We start from the raw sequence: 15013 nt of genomic DNA, 5'->3' as shown, positions 1-15013 counted from the left end.
GTAAGTTGCTAATAATTCTTAAACAAAGTTTTTGTTGTCCTGGTGCTTTTCATATATAGAGTATGTCTACGTGCAATAATAATTTTTTTGTTTTTTCTTAATGTGGTCAAAAATTGTCCATGTACCGTAGCTATTCTCTAGACTTTTCTGTTTATCTAAATATAAACATACACTGTATTTCCTTTATCCACTAATCCTGATTTGCTCAAAAGTTATTAAAAATGAAGAGAATGAAATATAAATCTAAAACAGTGTATGATACAGTCATGATAGCTGTATGGCACCATTCTTTTGTTCACTTTATTCTGTATTAACAATTCTAAAGTACAAAAAGAGACCTGTTTTGCTGGGGTAGTTATAATTCTTAGTGAGATAACACTGGCAACAATATTACTTTTTATTCAGTAATTGAATATTCTGTTATTTAACTTAATTTGTTTCATTTATGGATTTATTTGGATTTACACGTATTTAAATTGTCTACAAGTTTCAGCAATCAGATATTGAAAATACTTAGGAATGCTTTTAACTTTCAAAGAGCTTCACAAATAATAGTTAAAATTCCCTTCTTCACTCAGACGTTTGTGAGAATTCGTTTATCAACCCTTCGTTACCAATGAGGAAACTAAGGCAGAGAGCATAAGTGAAGGATAGAAGGAGTCTCTGTTCGAGCTGGCATCAGAACCTAGGAGGTTTCTACTCCTCTGCTCACACCACCAACCTCTAATGTGGTTGTTGTACTGTGTACTCCTTCAGTATCTCACACCTCAGGAATAACTACAGTGGAGTCACACAGGTGTAACAGTATGTGCAAGAGCACTGATGAATTTAATCCAAGGCAGCATTGTTTTTGTGGGCTAGCTACTGCACTCAGCTACTACAAGGAGATTATAAAGTGTGAGCAATAGTTAAGTGAGCTGAGCACTTGGAATCTACAGCACTGATGGACAGAGCCGATATTTCTCTTTCAATGTGCTAATTGTAAGTATGAAAATCCAGCTTTTAGCAAGCAGTGTAGATAACAAAAAGGTCTAATGTTACTGAGTTGTGAATTACCATTTTATATTTGAAAAATTAAGCAGTGATTAGTGGGTGATGGAGGTGTAAGTATTGGGACTGCTTAGTGCCAGAGTACACCAAACCCTCAGTGTGCCAAGTGCCCCTCTACTTAGAGGCAAGCACTGTAGGTGCTTCAGCAGCTAGGCCGGGTCGGCATTAGCCCTGGTGGGTCCCAGTAACCATTCAGACATGTAACTAAGGGTATGTCTACACTACGGGATTATTCCGAATTTACATAAACCGGTTTAGCAAAACAGATTGTATAAAATCGAGTGCACGCGGCCACACTAAACACATTAAATTGGTGGTGTGCGTCCACGGTCCGAGGCTAGCGTCGATTTCTGGAGCGTTGCACTGTGGGTAGCTATTCCGTAGCTATCCCATAGTTCCCGCAGCCTCCCCCGCCCCTTGGAATTTCCGGGTTGAGATCCCAGTGCCTGATGGGGCAAAAATCATTGTCGCGGGTGGTTCTGGGTAAATGTCGTCAGTCACTCCTTCCTCTGGGAAAGCAACGGCAGACAAGCATTTCGCGCCTTTTTTCCCTGGATTGCCCTGGCAGATGCCATAGCATGGCAATCATGGAGCCTGTTTTGCCTTTTGTGACTGTCACCGTATGTGTACTAGATGCCGCTCACAGAGGCGATTCAGCAGCATGCTTTTGCTTTTGCATGACAGCAGAGATGGTTACCAGCCATACTGTACCATCTACCATACCATAAATCGGTAATAAGATGATCATGGTTACCAGTCCTTTTGCACTGCACCATTTGCTGCTGTCATAAGTGCCCCTGGCTGAGATCAGCCAGGGGCACAAAAGCCAAAATTGGGAATGAATCCCTGAGTCAATCCCTCCTTTTTGGTATCTAAAAATAGAATCAGTCCTGCCTAGAATATGGGCAAGTGTACTAGAGAACCACTGTATCATAGAACCAGAGAGCACAGCTGCTCTGTGTCAGATCCCGCAGAAATTATGAGCTGTATGCTATTCACAGGGGGTGCTCCTGCAACAACCCCACCTGTTGATTCCATTCTTCCCCCAGCCTTCCTGGGCTACCATAGCATTGTCCCCCCCACTTGTGTGATGAAGTAATAAAGAATGCAGGAATAAGACACAGTGACTTGTTAGTGAGAAATGAGTGGAAGACAGCCTCCAGCTGCTATGATAGTCCAGACAGGACATTAAGCAGTGTGGAGGAGAGGAGCCCAGTATCCCGCTGCTAGTCCAGGGGCGATTGAATCTTTTCTTTACACATGAAGGGTGGGGGCTGATGGAGCTCAGCCCCCTGTTGCTATGATGAGGACGGTTACCAGCCATACTGCACCATCTACCAGGAAAAATTAAGGCCAGGCACCCTTGATCAACCTCACGGATGCTAGTCGGCATGGTTACCAGTCCTTTTGCACTGCCCCATGTGCCAATAGGCTGATGATGATGATGGATATCAGTCTTACTGCACCATCAGCCACCCATGGCGGGGGGGGAGCAAGGATGTTGGTGTTGAGTGCTGCAGCATCGCGTCTATCTGCAGCATTCAGTAAAGATAGGGTGACATGTAAAAGAGTCAAGAGAGTATTGTTTTCCCTTTCACTTCTGGGGTGGGTGGGGTGCGAAATTGCCGAGCTATGCCCTGACCCACCGCGGACACTGTTTTTGACCCTAGAAGCATTTGGAGCTCAGCCAAGAATGCAAATGCTTTTCGGATACTGCAGGAACTGTGGGATAGCTTGAGTCCTCCAGTCCATGAGCGTCCATTTGATTCTTTGGCTTTCCGTTACGCTTGTCACACAGCAGTGCGCTGAGTCCCTGCTATGGCGTCTGTCTGGAGATTTTTTAAAAATGATTTTGAATTTCGTCTTCTGTAACGGAGCGCTGATAGAACAGATTTGCCTGCCCTTACTGCGATCACATCCGCATGGTCCATGCTGGAGCTCTTTTTTTATTTTGATTTCGGACTGCATCGCCACCCGTGCTGATCGGAGCTCCACGCTGGGCAAACAGGAAATATTCAAAAGTTCGCGGGGCTTTTCCTGTCTACCTGGCCACTGCATCAGAGTTCAGATTGTTGTCCAGAGCGGTCAGTGGTGCACTGTGGGATACCGCCTGGAGGCCAATACTGTCGATTTGCGGCCACACTAACCCTAATCCGATATGGTAATACCGATACTAGCGCTACTCCTCTCGTTAGGGAGGAGTACAGAAACCGGTTTAAAGAGCCCTTTATATCGATATAAAGGGCCTCTCAGTGTGGACGGGTGTGGCGTTAAATCGGTTTTACGCTCCTAAAACCGGTTTAAACGCTTAGTGTAGACCAGGCCTAAATGAAAGGGTATTTTACTAGGACTGGTAGGACAGAGAAAGCGTGCAGCAACCTTCAGTACAGAGGCTTACACAGTTCAAAGTGAGCAATAGCAGTAAATATTTGGACCCCTGAGGGCAGTCCAGGCGAGAGTCAGGGCTCTTCAGACATAGTTCCTGGCATGCTTTCTCCATTCCAGGTGCTGTTCAAGCAAATAGGTACCTGCGGGCTTCCAGTCCAGGCTCCATGTCTCTCATTGGGGCCCCTCTGCACCGGCTCCCTGCCCAGCCACTGCTGTTCCCTGGTAAGTCCCATGCAGACCTGCACCCATCTATAATATCAGGTAGTAGCAGTCAGTTCCTCATGTGATTCTGTATACTGTTCCTGGGGATTTTTTTCTGCCTCCAGCTTCTCTGCAGCTTGCCTGGTCACCTTGTCATACCTGGCCAGTCCCAGGTTCAGGATCTTTCCCCTTACCTAGCCAGGATGGATGTTCAGTTGGGGCAGGGGGGATGGGAGATGGGAGTTGTGTTTTTGCTTAGCAGCTCCATCACAGAGGTCAGCAGTTTTTTTTTGTTTTTTCTAACCTATACTTGGTTACTGGTTTCTGTGTGTGAAGAGAGAGAAAAGAAGAGATGGGCGGGGATGGGGGCATCAACATCATCTTCTACCTTCCACAAATGGTTTGTGGTTGTTAGGTTCTCCTCCTCACCTGAGCAAAAAAAAAAAAAGGGTGCTGGTAGTTTGTGTTGTTTTCCTGTGAAGGTGTGGGTGGTTGTGGTTGGTTTGGTGGGAAAAAAGAAAAAACCTTCCTGGTCTTCTTCTTCTTTGTTCTATTGTGTGCTTGCTTGTGGTGTTGTGTGAGTGGTGAGTCTTCTGAGACTTTTCTTTCTTCTTTTTTTTTTCTCTTTTCTCCCTTTTTCCCCTTCTCCTTTTCCCTCCTTCTCCTTTCATCTTCCTCTCTCCTCTCTTGAATCTGAGGGGGCAGTGCAAACTTGCTAGTTTCAAGCTACAAATCAAAATCAGTCAAAAAAAAAATGTTTGCAAAAAAATAAAAAAAAAAAAAAAAACCAAGTGAAAAGTGTGAACAAAACCAAGTTCAGATCCTTCCTGCACCCCCAAGAATAATCTGTTTGAGGTGGTGACTTGTTTCACTGTTCTCTTCTTTTGTTATTCCAATTCTTCTGTCTGTGTGTGCGCTAAGAGGTTTTTTTGCTGTTAGGTTAAAAAATGTTGTGGAATTTTAATCCAGCACTGAATAAAATTAATTATTTTAATCCACATGCAATGGAGGTTTTAAATTTGATATGTCATCACATGAAAATCAAAACTAGAAGTAATCTTAAGGATTTATTATTTTTAATCCGTCTTATTAAACACCTCATTAAAAAGTCTTTATATTCAAATGTCTCTGCTCATTCACATCAATTGAGTCAATCTGGAATTCTGTATAGGGGGATGGCTCGCAAGACAGCGCCAGTGATTTTATATCAGTTTAAGTAAGTTTTTTTTTTAATTGCTGAAGCCAATTTATATCCCTTAAAAAGATTAATATAATTTAGTCTTTTCATAAAATATGCATCCCCTTGGAGTATTGCTTCCCCACCTCAGAGGGCCAATAGGGGCCATCATGGCAGTGATGAACACTACGCTCCAATCTGACCGTCTGCTGACCCAAGGGGACGACACCTAGAAACTGGGTTCAAATTTAGATTTTCTTTATGGCAGTATATGTGCTACCTTTAGGCAGTGGTGCTAGCTTATAAAACCTGTTTAAAATGTAAGCAATTGCTATTGAACTGTCTTCAGTAACAGGAGAGATGGAAAGTTATCAATATCACAAAACTCTCGTTCCAAATAAAGGACCAGTTTCAACCATACTTTCATGCTGAATAGTAGCTTTCTCCATGACTGGTCCTATTAAAATCAGTACAGCTACTTGTGGATTAAGATGAATCTTCAGATGAGTAATGGTGGCAGAATCTAGCCCAAAAGATGGTTTAAAGACAAGGGGTGAAGTCAAGAGAGTTTTGCTGTTGTCTTCAATGGAGACAGGATTTCATCTAAAATTCACATGCAAAAAAAAGTCAATTGATATATACAGAATAGACAGCACATAACCTGGAAACTCAGGTCCAGGCTCAGACATTCTGTTTAACATAGTTTTAGTGTGCCCTTAGTATGGTCACTCCCACCAATACCAAACTTATTCAACATGCAGTAATCTAGTTCGCAAGTGAGTTCTCTCTCCTGAGTTCCTAGGAAGAGAATAAATAATACATAGTAATTTTTACTTCCAGATTCTGATTAAATGTAAGTTGCAGAACAGCTGCTATCTATGCAAATATCTTCTCTTGCCTCAAATGTAATCTTGAGCCAGTTATGATAAAAAAAATATATTGAGAAAGTATAAGCCTACTTATTTTTTCTAGCATTCTCTGGTTAGTAAAGTAAAATACTTGCTTTAGCATGCATTTAGCTTTGATTATATTTAGTCTGTTGTGGATATTTAGTGTGCATGCAATGTATTTTCTGCAGTGAATTTTGGGAATTCACTGTACTCAGAGAATAGTTCATTCCCTTACATGTGTACTCTTCTACATATCTATATAGCCATATATAAATGTGTTATATCTATATTACACCCACACTCAAAAACTGAATTAAAAGAACATCAAGGTTGTAAAGTAAAGAACTCAGATGGAAGAAAACGCCAGAATTAAGATTGTCTAGGTGACTTCAGTTTGGCCCCTTTGCGTGTATGCATTATGATATCAGCTAATCCTTTTTTCTCCTATGTCCAGATGTAGGTCTTCAGATTCTTTGTTTCTCTCCTACTTTTACCATGTCCTGCCAGTAAGCCTTGTATCAAAGCTACCGAGTCCTGGATAAAGATTGGATGGGGCCTCTCAAGGTGTGGACCATATGAACTTTACATTAAAGAAGCATCATATCATTTCAGACTGATTCTTATACTATTTCTGTGATCCCTCTTATTTTATTTTAAAGGTTTGTGTTCACCAATTGGGAATTGGTAGATTAAACACTCTGATTAGTGATTAATCATCTTCTCCAGGAGCAGAGCACGCAGCCACTGCCAGATTTAGGGAACAATAGGTCAAACATTTTGTTTAGAGTGGTGTATGGTTAGGGCCCAGATGAGTTTGAGGTTCTCACAACAAAGTACAGCTCAATGTGGTTATTAAACAAGGCCTTATAGTGAGCCTGGAACAGCTCACAACAAATGCCCCTGGTTCTCTGGGAGACATTACATCAACAGACTCAAGAACTGAAAACTAAGTACAGTGTCTCTTGACTTCAGTGCCATTTAAACTGTAGCTCTATACACAGAGTCCCATCAGACCAGAGTCCAGGCATTGGGTTCATCCCTGTAGATCCCAGTCTGTAGTCTAACTTACTTTTAAAGGCCTGCTTCTCTAATGAAGCCTATCTGTCAGGCCCTCTCTTCAGAACAGGCAGCTCTTATGCTCTCTTTGGGCAGAACAGGTATTTTTCCTCCCTTGCAAGAAAGCTTGGTATCCTTTCCTCACTTTGCTGGGATGAGGTACACACATCTTGTCACTGGTGGTCCTACATGGTCAACATGCCTCATTATTATTTTGGGCAATTTTCTACTGAATATCTTTTTAATAAAATCTGCAAAGAGCAGTGCATGATTTGCTGTTTGGAATCCTATCCAGGTGAGAGTAAGACTTTAGCTCACCCTAATTATTCAGACAGATTACTTTGGAATTGTTCTCTTAATAATTTATACTCATATTTTTCAAATATTCAGAATACAAAATAAGGGCACCATGTAAATCTGACTTGGAAGGCTCACACAATTAAATTAGAGTAATGTTTGAGGATAGGTTAGTGTCTAATGTATTCATTAAATCAGTTTTCTTTTCAAAAAAAGATTGAATTTCATGTATTCAGTTTAGCTTGTGAATCAAGCTTTCAAAAACCCAGAACATGATATGAGGTGCTGTATTTATCTGATACCTTTTTAATGAATGATAAGTACTGAATTTCTAACAACCTATACCAGTTTTTTAATATTTGATGATCCCTTCCTAACCCAATAAGATGCCCTATTCAAAAGAAGCTCTAAACCTTGACTTAGATCATGAAAGGTAAAGAAAGGGGTTTGTTTCTTGCTGGTGAGGTTAGAGAGATATTGAGGTCTATTTAAAACATTCTTTTTAAAATAGTCTGTTTGGAATTTAGTGGCATTTTCATTTCACTTCTGGAGATCGGTCTGTGAGTCTTGCATTTGGGCACATGGGAAAATGAGTTTAGTTTTGCCTGAGTTCTTAATACATTTTCTCCCAAACTACAAAGCTGAACATATTTCATGGAGTTGGTAGCCTCTCTCTGGGAAAAGACCACTACTTGAATGGAACATTTGCTTCAAGTTAAGATGGTGAGATGGAGATGTTTTGGTAATGGTGATAGGAACTTGCAGATTGTCTGTATGTGCTATAACTGATTTGAGCTTGTGCTATAATAAAACTTCCTCTCTTTTTCTGAAGTGCTTTGTGATGTATAGATGAAAAGCATAATGTAAGTGCTAATGCTGCTGTTGACATTCATTATTAAGTCCCTCATTAAAATTATATTACAAAGATTCACAGAATAGTTTGTGATGGGGTAACAATACACCACACTAACATAGGGAGTGTAATCTAAGAGTTCTTAGAGACGTGATATAATGAGAAGTGAGGAAATGAAGTAAACAGGGTCAGGAAATTGTCAGAGCCAAACAAGGAAGAACTGGGAAACTGAGTGTCTTGCTGATACAGGACTACACTGTTAACAATAGATAGCAAGTTAAGTACTGTTTTATTTTTCTCCAGCTGAAGGAAGCCATGTTTTGTTTGGACCAACCTGAAGAAAGCCCCACTAGTGACTCCCCAGACCCTGTGTGGAGAGGTTTATGTGCTTTAAAGTGGCAGAGCACAGTAGCTTGTTTCATTTTCTCGTTTTTTCCCTTTCTCCTCTAACCTGTGGTCAAGGCCACACTCATACAGAGCTATTTTCACGGGTATACAAAATAACATTGTAAATTGCTTAAAAATGTTTATTGATGTAAGTGCAGCTGCTGCGGACTCCAGACTGTACTGCTGTCGTGGCTGGGCTGAGCAAGAGTTGCAGGGCATGAATGGAGTGAGGGGTAAGAGCCTGGGGGGAAATTCAGGGGGCAAGACTCCATGAGGAGGCATGAAAGGAGCAGGCATGCAGAGGAGGAGAGGAGACTGGGAGGAATGTGAAGTGGGCATTAAGGGCCAGGGAGCATAAAGAAAGATGGCATGGAGCTGTACTCCCTGGTCTCAGGGGAGAGGCAGGATGGAATGCACCAAATAGGGGACATAGAGAAGGGGCATTGAAGGGGATGGGGCCATGAAGCTTGGAATGTAGTGCAGGGAACAGGGTTATAAATAGAAACCTTGGGGCAAGATGTTAGGGCTGTGTTCTGACTTCTCTGGGCCTATTCCCCATGCTTATCTGTTAGGCCTATGGCTTTTCTCTGCTGGGGAATGCATGGGTTGTTTGTGGTATTTGGGGATAGGGACATTAGAGTGTGTCAGACACTGCACTGGCATATAGGTGTTTTTGGCATGTCCTAAATCTGAATGTCAAACAGGGCCACAGAATTGCTCTCCTCTTTAACCATATAAAATAAACAAGTTTTTCAACTGACAAACTGAATACCGTACTCTCCATTTACTGACATAGCAGTAATTTCTCAGTGTGTGCTTGGTTTGATTGAACACAATGTGTTTGTGCTGAAGTTGCCATCTTTGAAACCTTATATCTTCCATTGCTAGTGACATTGTACACACTTTGGCAATGGGACAAGGAGCACACTCTGGGCTGTCACACGCCCAAAGGAGGAAAACTAACTTAATGCCCACCACGTGCTACTAAGGCAGAAGATCTCTCAATAATGATCATCACTCTAAGGTACTGGAGTGTTTAAAGGCAAATCCTCTTAAACAGAGATGGGTTTTAAGGATTCTCAGCTGTGAATTTCTGCCCTGGGGCTTTCTATGAAACACCAAAGGGCAACTAAACATAAATGCCCTGGCCCTAGGTATGAAGGATCAGGGATGGGATTTTCTTTGTATTATGTACAAAGGTAAAAAGTGAAGTCTGAGGGGGTCTGGGAGTAGCATGTTTCCTAACACACTAGGAAATATTTGAGTGATTCATCCCACAAAGATGACAAAGTTACTGCAGTGCTAAGTTACAGCAATGCAACCTTTAATTTTGACAGACATTTTAAAAATGACTCTGCACGTTCATGCAGCTTGATCACTCACTGTAGGTCCTCCTCCTCCTATACTTAGATTGTAAATCTTTAAAAAAGTGACAAAATCCCTGCACTGCATACTGGGAGACCATCTCTATTTGCTGCTAATAATCTGTATAGTAAAATAACAATTCTGCATACATTTGAAATTTGTTTTTTTTTAACCTTTCTGTTTCTGTAGTGTGTGAATACTGGACCTGTGTGAGATGCAGCTATGATCAGAATAATAGCTCATCTATATACCTATCTATGGCACCATTAAAGCAAATCATGCTGTAAAATGACTAGTCGTTCTCCAGGGCTCTGTTCAGCAGAAATTGTACCACATAGGTCACAGCTTGAGCATTCTAGTATGAGCTATTCAGCAGGAAACCAAACCATTTTGGATGAGATTTGTGAGGGTTTCTTGTAAATAGCCAATCGAGAGTGGAGACCATTTAAACTATTCTCTCAAACAGCTGCAGACTCTCATATTGATTCATCAATGCCAAAAATTGGCTCATTGAGACGTAGAAAGATTTTTTTATTTAAGAAAGAAGTTTTTTGTTTTGAATTTCCCAACACAACTCTGGAGCCTATTCCAAATTGGCAAAAAGTATAAGAAGTTTTTAAAATGCCTCTTTATGTAGTCATCAGTCATTCATGAGATTTGCCATTCCTTACTGCTTTGGAAATTTCTATGGCTACTTAGCCTTTGGGATTCAGCTCACAGGGTGAGCATGGGCATGCTCTCAAAGATAGCATATTGTATAAGACAGTATAACAGGTGGCAAATTTCCATATGTGGCCATTGGAAAAGGTGGGTAAAAAGACTTCACCTAATGGAGAACAGAATGAAAATCTTGAGACAGTCCCGTGAGTGGAGAAACAAGTCCCCCCACCCCTCGAGCTAGGATTAGGTGCATGTGGGTGTAGGAACAATGGAATCTCCTTTTGTTTGGCACCTGTGAAAACTTAATAGCTGTTGAATAGAACAGTAGATGATTAATACACAGTGGTAAAGATAAGGTGAAGTCAGTAACACCTAGGTGGTGTAATGGAGCTGTGAATTTTTCTGCTGTTCTAGTCAAACTTTTGACAAACTAGTGTGATGGGGAAACCTGAAATGTCACCTGTCCTAGAGAACTCAAAGTAAAAGCTTTGTTTCTCATTCTTTTCCTTTTTAATTTGAGGTAGGGCAGGCTGGACAGAAGGCACACACACCTTTTCAAATGTTTGTGATTTTTCTCTTCAAATTTGTTCTTGCCTTCCTTGTCTTCCCATCACTCCCTTCTTTCCATGCACCCATACTTCTCTCTGCTCTTTGGACCAAGAATGTTTCCATTTGCAGGCAGAATTCAAAGTGTAGGATCAGACATTTATAAAACAAGACCCTCTCTTGGTGGGGTTAAGATGGTAAGAAGTATTGGTGGTGGAGCCTAGTGTACTATAATACAGCTCTGGTTTTTGGAACACTGTCTGGGTTAGCTCTGGAGCTGGGAGAAGCTCAATAGGACTCATATGCTGACTGTAGGTTGATTGAAGCCTAGACCTCTCTAACTTCTTTCTCCTCCAAATCTAAGCCAGACGAATTGTTTTCAGAGCCAGAACTGTATAGGGCCCTGTGGCAGGGTGTACTAACTCCAGAGCCCCCTGCTGGAGGCCTCACATCCCTGCATCACTCTGCCCCAGAATAAAGCAAAGAGAAGTCCTCCAGGCAGCCTAGAGTGGCTGTGGAGGAACAACAAATCAGAGGGGCTGATGGAACAGCCAGATGGGCTCTATATAAGCCAAGCAGCAGAGCCTTCAGTTGCTGTGTGGAGCCCGGCAACGGAGGACTGGGTGCCTGGCTGGCTAGATGAACATCAGGACCACGGACAGCTCACTGCAGAGCGCTCACCAGACAGAACTGAGCCCAGGGGAGGCTGCCAAAGAACAGGTGCCTGGCTGGATGGATAGACTAGCAGCAGGACCATGAAAAGGTCAGCGTGAGCAGGCTGAGACTGGGGGACTGAGCACAGAACCTGGCCAGACCGGATGAGGGTACTGAGATGTGCCTTGCTGGTCTTGTTGCAGACAGTTCATGGAGAGCTGCTGAAAGGACACTAGCAGATGGTACCTAGATGAGCCCTGGCTGGGTGTTGAAGAAGGCAGTGCCTCTGGGAAGAAGCCTAAGAGCTACGGCTCCATACCAGGGCCAAGAAAGAACTTGGGACTGTATATCTTGGAAGGGGGGACAGCATATACGGCTCAGCCAGTGGGCTGTCGCTGAAGATCTGCTGAGAAAACCATCAGCCAGCAGGCGCTCCCAAAAGGCCCGTTGTAAGACCAAAAAACAAAAGCAGGCTCACACCCAACTACGCGGGGAGGGCGGGCATCCATGAAAGGTGGGTGCCGCCCTGTGAAAAAGAACTGTGTTTGCACCCAAACAGAGAAAGGGGGCGCTAGCGAAAGGCAGGAGCCGACCCCCTTATAGTCCTTTGTTCCACAACCTGTTTGACTATATATGAACATAGAAAACAAACAACTACAACAGTGTAAATACATTTTTATTAAATAACTTTCTATATATATTATAGGTACTGGACATTAGACTATACTTAAAACATATTGAAGTGTGTTTCTTTCCTTCGTATGCTCAAAGAAAAGATGCCACACAGCATAATAATCTGTGAAATAGTCCTTTGACCAATATAAGTTTTCCCTAACAAGAATATCCTAGAGATGATAAGACCATTATCATAGAGAAAGTACCTGCGGGCATTTTCATTTTAATATAACAACATGATTAGCACTCATTAGCAGATGGGAACACACTACATTAGGAGCTGTAACTTCTGCTGAATATATGAATAGGTCTAGTAGATAACCAGCTGGTTCCAATGTGAAATTTGGTTTTGGGTTTTATTTTTTTACATTGTTTTATGGTCAGTACAAATAAACATTCATAAATTAATATCTGAAGATACAGGGAAAACCAATACCTATTTCACAATTTATGCTAGATTTAGTGTTTAGACAAACAACATGGTAAGAAATACGCCACATTTTCCTTTTTGAAGAAAGTCTGTAGAGGTAGCCATTTGTCTAGAAAACAAGTCCAGTTTTTGTTCTTGATTTGTTCCATCAGGAAACAACTCTTGATTTAAGGAATTTACCCAGTTCTGTATCCATCTTAATTCCTAATAGACATATTTATAAAAAAGCACTTTATAATAGTTAGCTAACGGTACAAACAACATTTGATCATTAAATGGTCTGCTGAGACCCTCAACAATTTTCAAGTGGTCCGCGAAAAAAAAAGTTTGAGAACCACTGAACTAGAGTATATCTTTTAAAAAACATCCCATCTGGATTTAAAAATTTCCAGTGATGGAGAACCCATCATACCCCTTGGTAAATTATTTCTCACTGTTAAAATATGCACTATATTTCTAGTCTGAATTTGTCTAGCTTCAATTGCCAGCCATTGTTGTTTGCTTGTGTCTAGCTTACCAAGTGATCCAGATCGTTCTCTGTGAATGACCTATACTCTTCATTATTTACCACTCCCCAAAACTTTGGGTGATCTGCAGACTTTATTGGTAATGATTTTATGTTTTCTTTCAGGTCTTTGATAAAGAATATTGAATAGCTTTGAGCCATCAGTCGATCCCTGAAGGACCCCATTAGAAAAATATCCACTGAACAATGATTCCCCATTTACAATTATATATTGAGACCTATCAGCCACTGTGTATTAATCATCTACTGTTTTAATCTGTTTAATGTGCACCACATTGATTTGGTATCGTTCTAGTTTCATACTTCAATATCCACTACAGACAATTTTATTAATTAGGAAAAAGAAAATGTTCAAGTCTAGTAATGAAATTTGCCCAAACCACAAAATTAGGGGGAAGAGGTGAATAAAAGGATTAGTAGTAAAATCCAGTATGACTTGGCTCATGGAGAGACATACGCTTACATTTCCTTCACGCTCTCCAAATAAATTAATATAATTTTTCTGAATCTTTTCTAGAGCCCTTGCTTAAAGAGAAGGCATGGTCTCCATTGTGGACAAGTAGTCTACTTCAGTGCCTCCCAAAGCCGGTCCGCCGCTTTGTTCAGGGAAAGCCTCTGGTGGTTCGGGCCGGTTTGTTTACCTGCCACATACGCAGGTTCAGCTGATCGCGGCTTCCACTGGCTGCAGTTTGCTGTTCCAGGCCAATGGGGGCTGTGGGAAGCGGCGCGGGCCGAGGGATGTGCTGGCCACCCTTCCTGCAGCTCCCATTGGCCTGGAGTGGTGAACCGCGGCCAGTGGGAGCTATGATTGGCCGAACCTGTGGTCGTGGCAGGTAAACCAGCCCAGCCCAGCCCACCAGGGTGCTTACCCTGAACAAGCAGCGGACCGGCTTTGAGAAGCACTGGTCTACTTCACTTGAGAGGTGCATTTTTCGCAGTCTGTAGGGGTCTAACTCATCCTCAGATTGAGTTGTCTTAACCCATGTCAACTCATGAGAGTATTCACATGGGAAGAGGCTTTACCAGAGCTGGTTGAAAAATGTGTTTTATTTTCCATGAAAATTTTCAAAGTAAATGAAAACTTCAAATTCATTGTTGTACAGAATGTTTTATGTTTTGGGTTTTGGTTTGTTTGTTTTTTTGTTTGTTGTAAACCAAAATACTTCATTTTTTGATTGAAACTTGAGAAATTATAATGGAACCAGAAATTTTAATGAGAAAATTTCCATTTTGTCAAAAAGCCATTTTTTGTCACAAAAAAGTCAATACATTTTTCAACCATCTCTAGATTTTATACTTAACTAGAAGCAGTGGAAATTTTTCCTGTTATATTTTCATGAAGAACTGATGGGCTTTAGTTAAAAGCTTTAAAAACATGCTCTCACCTGTGTGGTTACCTCTCTTTGCTCATTGCGTGCTACGCTATCTCCATGCAGAGCGGATACATGAGATGCTACTACAATATGGCACATATTTCCACTCAGCTGAAACCTGTGACTCAATAATATCCTGTAATTGCAGCAGCCTAAGTGAGGAGAAACAACAGATAAATCCTAGGGCCCCTTCAGCTATTGAGACAATCCTCAGAGAATGAAAATGAGCTGAAGGCTCATTTCCAAAAGATCAGTTAAGCTGGAGGTTTGAATGCATTGGAACTCCACTAATTACCATATATGCTTCAGGGATTCTGGAGGGACAGAAAATTATCCTTAATCATGTAGGCAAGCAGAAAATAGAAAAGACAGATGTTGTTGTACTGACCTCTCATCAGAATCTGATTATCTGATGTTTGACCTCCTCCATCCATTTGAGGTCATGATTGATGACATCAGTCTTAGCTATGTATTTTAAAGCAGAA

The 15013-nt window shown here is 41.5% G+C and overlaps 1 protein-coding gene across 10 annotated transcripts in view; it reads left to right on the top strand.

Annotated features, from left to right (window-relative positions):
• Positions 1 to 15013, top strand: part of OSBPL6 (oxysterol binding protein like 6) — a 182292-nt gene that overhangs the window by 57931 nt on the left and 109348 nt on the right. The window contains exon 1 of one of the 10 annotated variants that reach the window (XM_039495755.1): positions 11460 to 12038. The exons of the other annotated variants lie outside the window; for them this stretch is intronic. The gene's annotated coding sequence lies outside the window, so the exon portion shown is untranslated. Of the gene's footprint in view, positions 1 to 11459; positions 12039 to 15013 lie in introns of those variants that run through there. 10 annotated transcript variants of the gene reach the window in all.

This window comes from Mauremys reevesii, linkage group 11 (assembly GCF_016161935.1).
Source record: "Mauremys reevesii isolate NIE-2019 linkage group 11, ASM1616193v1, whole genome shotgun sequence".
Classification (NCBI taxonomy): Eukaryota; Metazoa; Chordata; order Testudines; family Geoemydidae; genus Mauremys; species Mauremys reevesii.
The sequence above is the reverse complement of the archived record's forward strand: the minus strand, read 5'-3'. Positions and strand labels throughout refer to the sequence as shown.